Below are 7,491 nucleotides of genomic sequence, written 5' to 3'. Positions count from 1 at the left end.
AAAGGATGAACAAAATTTTTCTTTCTTTCTCTACAACTCACGGCAATGGGGGAATACCACACTCACACACATTTTTTTTTCATTCTTTTCTTACCCATACACCTTTGTTTATTATTTCTCCCTAATGCACCAACAAAACATGTTTCATGACATGTTTTGCCCATCCTCTCTTGCCATGGCCGGCCACTTCATGTTGGGGGGGGGAAATTTGACATGCAAATCCCTTATTTTTGCATGCATGAGCAACTAGTCATCACACATTTCCCCATCATACTTTCAAAGTTCACTACTAGGTCCTTTCTAGTGAAATTCACATTTATAATACTAAATCGAAACATCAAAAATGTCACACACAAATTAACACATATCATAGGCATCAAAATAAATTTTAAATTATTTTTATGCCTCGGTTTTGTGGTCCCGAAACCACATCCCGACTAGGGTCAATTTTGGGCTGTCACAGAGCTGAGAAAGAAAAATTTCAGAATGTAAAAGCTAGTGGTGCAGACTCGAGGGAAAGGTATCCGAGAAAAGCTGGAAGTGAAACAAGCAGTAAGAATGTAGCCAGTGGATGCACCGGTTAGACCTGAAGGAAGGGCTCCGGCTAGAACTTATGCTATTAAAGCGCGTGAAGATGCTTCCTCACCTGATGTGATTACCGGTACATTTTCTCTCTATAATGTTAATGTTATTGCTTTGATTGATCCCGGTTCTTTCATATGTGTGCATGAAATTGGTGTCTAGTATGAATATACCTGTTGAGAATACAGAATTTATGATTAGAGTGTCGAATCCATTAGGCAAATGTGTGACTGTTGATAAAGTATGTAAGAAATGTCCTTTAATGATTCGGGATCATTACTTTCCGGCCGACTTGATGTTTTTGCCGTTTGATGAATTTGATGTTATTTTGGGTATGGATTGGTTGACATTGCATGATGCTATAGTAAATTGCAAAGAAAAGGTTATAGAATTAAAGTGTGGAAATGGTGAAACTCTGTGGGTTGAATCAGATAAATCAGAGGCATTGCCTAGTGTGATTTCTTCAATGTCGGCTCAAAGATATCTGAGAAAGGGTTAAGAAGCTTATTTGGCGTATGTAATTAATACAAAAGAAGTTGAAAAGAAAGTTGAATCAGTGCTAGTTGTGTGTGAATTTGCGGACGTATTTCCAGAAGAATTGTCGGGTTTGCCTCCAGTCAGGGAAGTAGAATTTGGTATTGATTTGATACCGGGAACAGCTCCGATTTCGATTGCTTCGTATAGAATGGCACTAATGAGTTGAAGGAATTAAAGTCGCAGCTTGCAAGAGTTGATGATAAAGGTTTTGTGAGACCGAGTTTTTCACCTTGGGTGCTCCGTGTTATTTGTGAAAAGAAGGATGGTTCTATGAGGTTGTGTGCTGATTATCGGCTAGTTAAACAAGGTGACAATCAAAAACAAGTATCCGCTGCCAAGAATTGATTATTTGTTTGATCAGCTAAAAGGAGCGACATGGTTTTCAAAGATTGACTTGAGATCCGGTATTACCAACTGCGGGTAAAAGAGTCGGATGTGCCTAAAAGCGCTTTTAGAACAAGGTATGGTCGTTATGAATTTTAGTTATGCCATTCGGATTGACAAATACTCTGCTGTGTTTATGGATTTAATGAATCGCATATTTCGCCATACTTGGACAAATTTGTTGTGGTGTTTATAGATGATATTTTAATTTATTCAAAAGATGAGACAGAGCATCTTTGAGCATTTGAGGATAGTTTTGCAAACTTTGAGAGATAAGCAACTGTATGCTAAGTTTAGTAAAAGTGAATTTTGGCTCCGGAAGTTGGATTTTGGGTCATATTGTTTGGTGATGGTATACGGGTTGATCCTAGTAAAATTTCAGCCATTGTTGATTGGAAACCACCAAAAACGTGAATCGAGTTAGAAGTTTCTTGGGGCTAGCTGGGTATTATCGGCGGTTTGTAAATGGATTTTCTATAATTGCTGCTCCTATAACTAGATTACTCTGAAAGGATGTTAAATTTGAATGGACGGAAGAATGTCAACAGAGTTTTGAAGAATTGAAAAAGTTATTAACAGAGGCACCAGTGTTAGTACAACCCGAATTAGGTAAAGAATTTGTGGTGTATAGTGATGCTTCTCTAAATGGTTTGGGGTGTGTACTCATGCAAGAAGAAAAAGTGGTGGCATATGCTTCGAGGCAGTTAAAACCTCATGAGAGGAATTATCCTACTCACGATTTGGAATTGGCTGCAGTGGTGCTTGCTTTGAAAATTTGGCGACATTATTTGTATGGTGAAAAATGTCGGGTATATACCGACCACAAAAGTCTTAAGTATTGATGTCACAAAAAGACTTGAATTTGAGACAACGAAGATGGTTGGAGTTGTTGAAAGATTATGAGCTTGTTATTGATTATCATCCGGGAAAAGCGAATGTGGTTGCTGATGCTTTGAGCAGAAAGTTGTTGTTTGCTTTGAGAGTTATGAACACTCAATTGAAAGTGTCAGATGATGGTTCGATTCTAGCAGAGTTAAGAGCAAAACCAATGTTTTTACAAGAGATTTCTGAAACTCAGAAAAATGATCAAGACTTGCTAGCCAAACGAAAACAAAGGTGAAGTCGACACGGATCGATTTCGAATTGGTTCGATGGGTGCTTAATGTTTAAAGATCGATTTGAAAATCAAGAATGAGGAATTGATTCAAAAGATCCTACAGGAAGCACATAGTGGTTATTTCTCGATTCATCCGGTAGTACGAAAATGTATAATGACTTGAAGAAAATGTATTAGTGGAATGGAATGAAAAGAGATATATCAAAGTTTGTGTCCAAATGCTTAATTTGTCAACAGTGAAAGTGAACACCAAGTACCTTGAGATTACTCCACCTATAATGGTTCTGAATGGAAATGGGATCGGATTACTATGGATTTTGTTTCAGATTGCCATTGACTCTAGGAAAGAAAGATGCCATCGGGTAATAGTTGATGATTAACTAAGTCGGCTCATTTTATCCGAGACGCACGGATTATTCTCTTAACAAGTTGGCTGAACTGTATATTAGAGAAATTGTTAGATTACACGGAATACCATTGTCGATTATTTCAGATAGAGATCCAAGGTTTACCTCGCGGTTTTGGCAAAAGTTACAAGACGCGTTAGGTACGAAGTTAAATTTTAGTACTGCTTTTCATCCACAAACTGATGGACAATCAGAGAGAGTAATTCAGATTCTTGAAGACATGCTCAGATGTTGTGTATTGGAATTTCAAGGAAGTTGGGAAAGATATTTGCCGTTGGTAGAATTTGCTTACAACAATAGCTATCAGACGAGCTTGAAAATGGCACCTTATGAAGCATTGTATGGTTGCAAGTGTCGAACGCCTTTGTATTGGACTGAACTCAAGGAAAATCAGATTTATGGAGTTGATCTAATAAAAGAAACTGAAGAAAAAGTGAAGGTAATTCGAGATTGTTTGAAAGCTGCTTCAGATAGACAAAAATCTTATGCAGATGTAAAACGAAAGGACATTGAATTTCAAGTTGGTGATAAAGTATTTTTAAAGGTGTCTCCGTGGAAGAAAGTCCTTAGATTTGGATGAAAGGGCAAGTTAAGTCCGCGTTTTATTGGACCGTATGAAATAATTGAAAAAGTTGGACCGGTAGCATATCGGCTAGCGTTACCACCCGAATTAGAAAAGATTCATGATGTGTTTCACGTATCTATGTTACGTCGGTATCGTTCGGATCCTTCACATATAATTTCACCGCGAAATTGAACTATGACGGATATGACTTATGAAGAAGAACCGATTAAGATTTTAGCTCGAGAAGTCAAACAACTAAGAAATAAAAGTGTTGCACTTGTGAAAGTGTTCTGGCAAAAGCATGGGGTAGAAGAGACTACATGGGAACCTGAAGAAACTATGAGAAACCAATACCCACACCTGTTTACCGGTAAGATTTTCGAGGACGAAAATCTTTAAAAGGGGGGGAGAGTTGTAATATCCAGAATTAGGGCCTAATCGGAATAGTGGTTTCGTGACCATAAATCCGAGATAGAAATAATTATTTTATAATTATTTTGATGATTATGATATGATTGCATGATTGTGTGAAAATTTCGTGATGAAATTCTATGCCTAAAGTGCTTAAATTGAAAGTAGGGACTAAAACGAATAAGTTGCAAAACTTCCATTCTAGAAGTTTTTAGTATGAAATTGTTTTGGAATATTAATGAGGAGGTCTTAAATACCAATTTAACCAATTTTAAGTTCATGGAAAAAATTAGGACATGGAAGGAATTTTTGGAAAGTTTAGTAGTAAGGGTATTTTGGTCATTTAGTTATTAAAATGAATTAAAAACAAAATTAAAAGCCAATTTTTTCCATCTTCTTCATTAGGCCGAAATTTCAAGGGTTCTCCATAGCTAGGGTTTGTTTCAAGCTTCCAAGCTCCATAGTAAGTGATTCCAAGCCCCGTTTTTAATGATTTTTACGTTTTTGAGATCCCGGTAACTCGATAAAGCTTATGTTAGCAATAATTTAACCTAGGGTTTATATTTGGAAAAATATTCATAGGTGAAATTTGTGTATTTTGATGTTTTATGATAGAATATGAAGTTTTAAATTATGTTAGACAACTTGTACTACTCGATTTTAAGCAAAAACGAGTAAAAGGGCTTAATCAGTAAAAATACCTAATAGTCACAAGTACATGTTAGAGTGAGAATTTGATGTTGCCATAGAAGAGAAAAGTGATCAGCATGTTGTAAAACATAAGAATAAGGAATAAAATTTAATCCCGAGCCTAGGGGCAAAAATGTAAATATGCAAAAGTTTAGGGGTAAAATTGTAATTTTGCCAAAATTTGAGTTAAGGATTAATTTGATAATGTGAGTATTAAATAAGCTAAATGTGTTATTTTAGATCAAGAAAAACGTGGAATCGACCTCAATCGAGGAAAAGAAAAGATTGTGGACTAAATTGCAAAATCTTTGTATTTTGGTACCAAGGTAAGTTCATGTGTAAATAATGTAGCATAATTGTTATTTTTAAGTTATTGATATTAATTATGTGTTATGCTGAATTTCATTATGAAATGTATGCTTTGTGGTTAATTTCAAATAATATGTAAATTATGTGAGCTACTTGTTAAATATAATTGTTACAGAGTATTGATTTGACATTCTACGGAAGACGGCAAGGATAAGTGTTCGAGAAAAATCCCGTTTGAACCTTAGGAATAGATTAGGATACAAGTGACATGTCACTAGGATGGTTGAGCATCCGAACTCGTTGAGTTGAGTCCGAGTTCACTTATGGATGCGAATGTCCGAACTCGTTGAGTTGAGTCCGAGTTCGTGAAATGTAACTAGGCATCCGAGCTCGTTGAGTTGAATCCGAGTTCACTTATGGATGCGAACGCCCGAGCTCGTTGAGTTGAGTCCGAGTTCGCTTATGGGCGGGTTACATGATTGCTTGATTGTATATATGGCACTTATGTGCAAATTATCCATGTATCCGAATTATATTCCGATGTGTTCAACGGGTAAAGTTCTACTCAAATGGAGGAATATTCGAGATGTAAAGAGACGTATTGGTAAGTGATATGAAATGGATATTTTGGACAGGTATGTATTTAACCCTCGGGTTGAGTATTGATACAACCACGATAAGGTAATAAGATGATGAAGAATGATTAAAAATGTGATATGTGTTTTAGTGATGTATGCTAATGTTGATTGGTATAACTGTTTGTTATGTTACTTATTATTTGCATATGAACTTACTAAGCATTTATGCTTACTCCCTCCTTCTTACTCATTGTAGTTTTGGACAAGCCAGCTCAGGAGTCGGGATAGGTCGAAGGCTCAGTCACACTATCCAGAAGACTTTTGGTAAATGGCTTGTAAATTTAAGTATGGCATGTATAGCAATATACCTATTTTGTGTAAATGATCTTATGGTATGGTTGTGAAATGGTTGAGGAAATGCTTGATAATGATAAATTATGAAAATGGTTAGTTTAGATTATGTTTGATGTTAAGGAAAACTATTAAGATACTTAGTGTATAAAAACTCATAAAAGGATGAAATTTACCATAAGCGAATACCGCAGCAACACTAATGCGAGTTTGAAAATTTACTAAAAATCATAGAAATTTAATTTTGTGATGAACTACATATCAAATTGAAGCTTATTATGTCTAGTTTCACATGAAACAAATGAAACAAGTAAAGGAATTATATGTTAGAAGATATTTGAATTTTAGTGAAACCGAGTCATAGCAGTTTCTGAATCCCCTGTTCCTACTTTAGAAATTCACCATAAATTGTAAAGATATACTTAGGTGGTTTATTTTATATCCTAAGAATCCTTATTGAGTCTAGTTTTAGTAGAAACAAACCTCATAGTCATATGAATTTTTTTACAGAGAAATGTGGTTCGTAGTAAACAGAGGTCAGACCAGTCGAGTCCTGAAACAGGGGTAACTTTAACTAATAAACTGTACTAATTGGCCCAACCAAAAATTCTAGAAAAATATTAGTAGATAGGTATATGAGTCTAGATTCAGGGAAAATTTACGGATCTTAATTTCGAGTTTTTTAACTCGAGATATGATTTTTCTTGTGACTGTGACGCAAGTAGCTTAAAAGCTGTGAATGTAGAAACAAATAATCCAAAGTTCTAAAAATGTTAAACTAAGCTTAGTAACACCTCATACTCGACTCCGGCGACGGTCTCGGGTGTGGGGGCGTTACATTTACCCATGTGTGACATGCATGTATTTTGATGTTTGATGGAAGATATAGCATGTTTAAGATGAGATAAACAACTTTTACTAAGTGATTTTTAGTGAAAATGTATAAAAGGGTTTAATTGTAAAAGTTATAAAAATGGGTAGTAGAAATGTGATTTGATGAAAAATGTGGGCTGTTATGAGCATGATTTTTGTTCGATTAGGCTTGGGTAACAAATAAAATGGATACATTTCATTTTACGAGCCTAAAGACTAATTTGTAAAAATGTAAAAAGTTAGGGGCAAAACTATAATTTTGTCATAATGTGATTTTTGGACAGCATTGAGTAATGTGATAATTAAATATGTTAAATTTTTTATTATAGATCAAGAAAAACAAAGTTCATACCTTGATCGGGGGAAGAACAAGGTTATTGATGATTAGGTCCATTTCTTACTATTTTGTACTTAGGTAAGTTTGTGTGTAAATATCGTAATGTTATATTATGTATTTAATGCCTAATATTGAAAAAATGTACAATTTTCTCTATGGAAATATTCAACAAAGTTTCAATGATGAGAAGTTCTCGGCTGAACCTTAGGAATAATTTAGGATACAAGTGACATGTTACTAGGAAACCATGTGTTATGTGATCTATGTGAATCCGGGTGCTGGTCATGTACGTCCTACCAGTGGCTGGGTAGTCCGGCATGTGTTGCAGATACTTGACAGCGTGTGTAAGC

The 7,491-nt window shown here is 35.3% G+C and overlaps 1 long non-coding RNA gene across 1 annotated transcript; it reads left to right on the top strand.

The window, feature by feature from the left end:
- Nucleotides 1–573: 573 nt before the first annotated feature.
- On the top strand, nucleotides 574–6,028 carry LOC128284049 (uncharacterized). Its single transcript, XR_008274351.1, has 3 exons — nucleotides 574–661; nucleotides 4,934–5,019; nucleotides 5,837–6,028. It is a non-coding gene; the product is annotated as an uncharacterized LOC128284049 (long non-coding RNA).
- Nucleotides 6,029–7,491: the final 1,463 nt, after the last annotated feature.

Source organism: Gossypium arboreum, chromosome 11 (assembly GCF_025698485.1).
Source record: "Gossypium arboreum isolate Shixiya-1 chromosome 11, ASM2569848v2, whole genome shotgun sequence".
Lineage (NCBI taxonomy): Eukaryota > Viridiplantae > Streptophyta > Magnoliopsida > Malvales > Malvaceae > Gossypium > Gossypium arboreum.
Note: the sequence above shows the minus strand (reverse complement) of the source record. Positions and strands in the feature narration are given on the sequence as shown.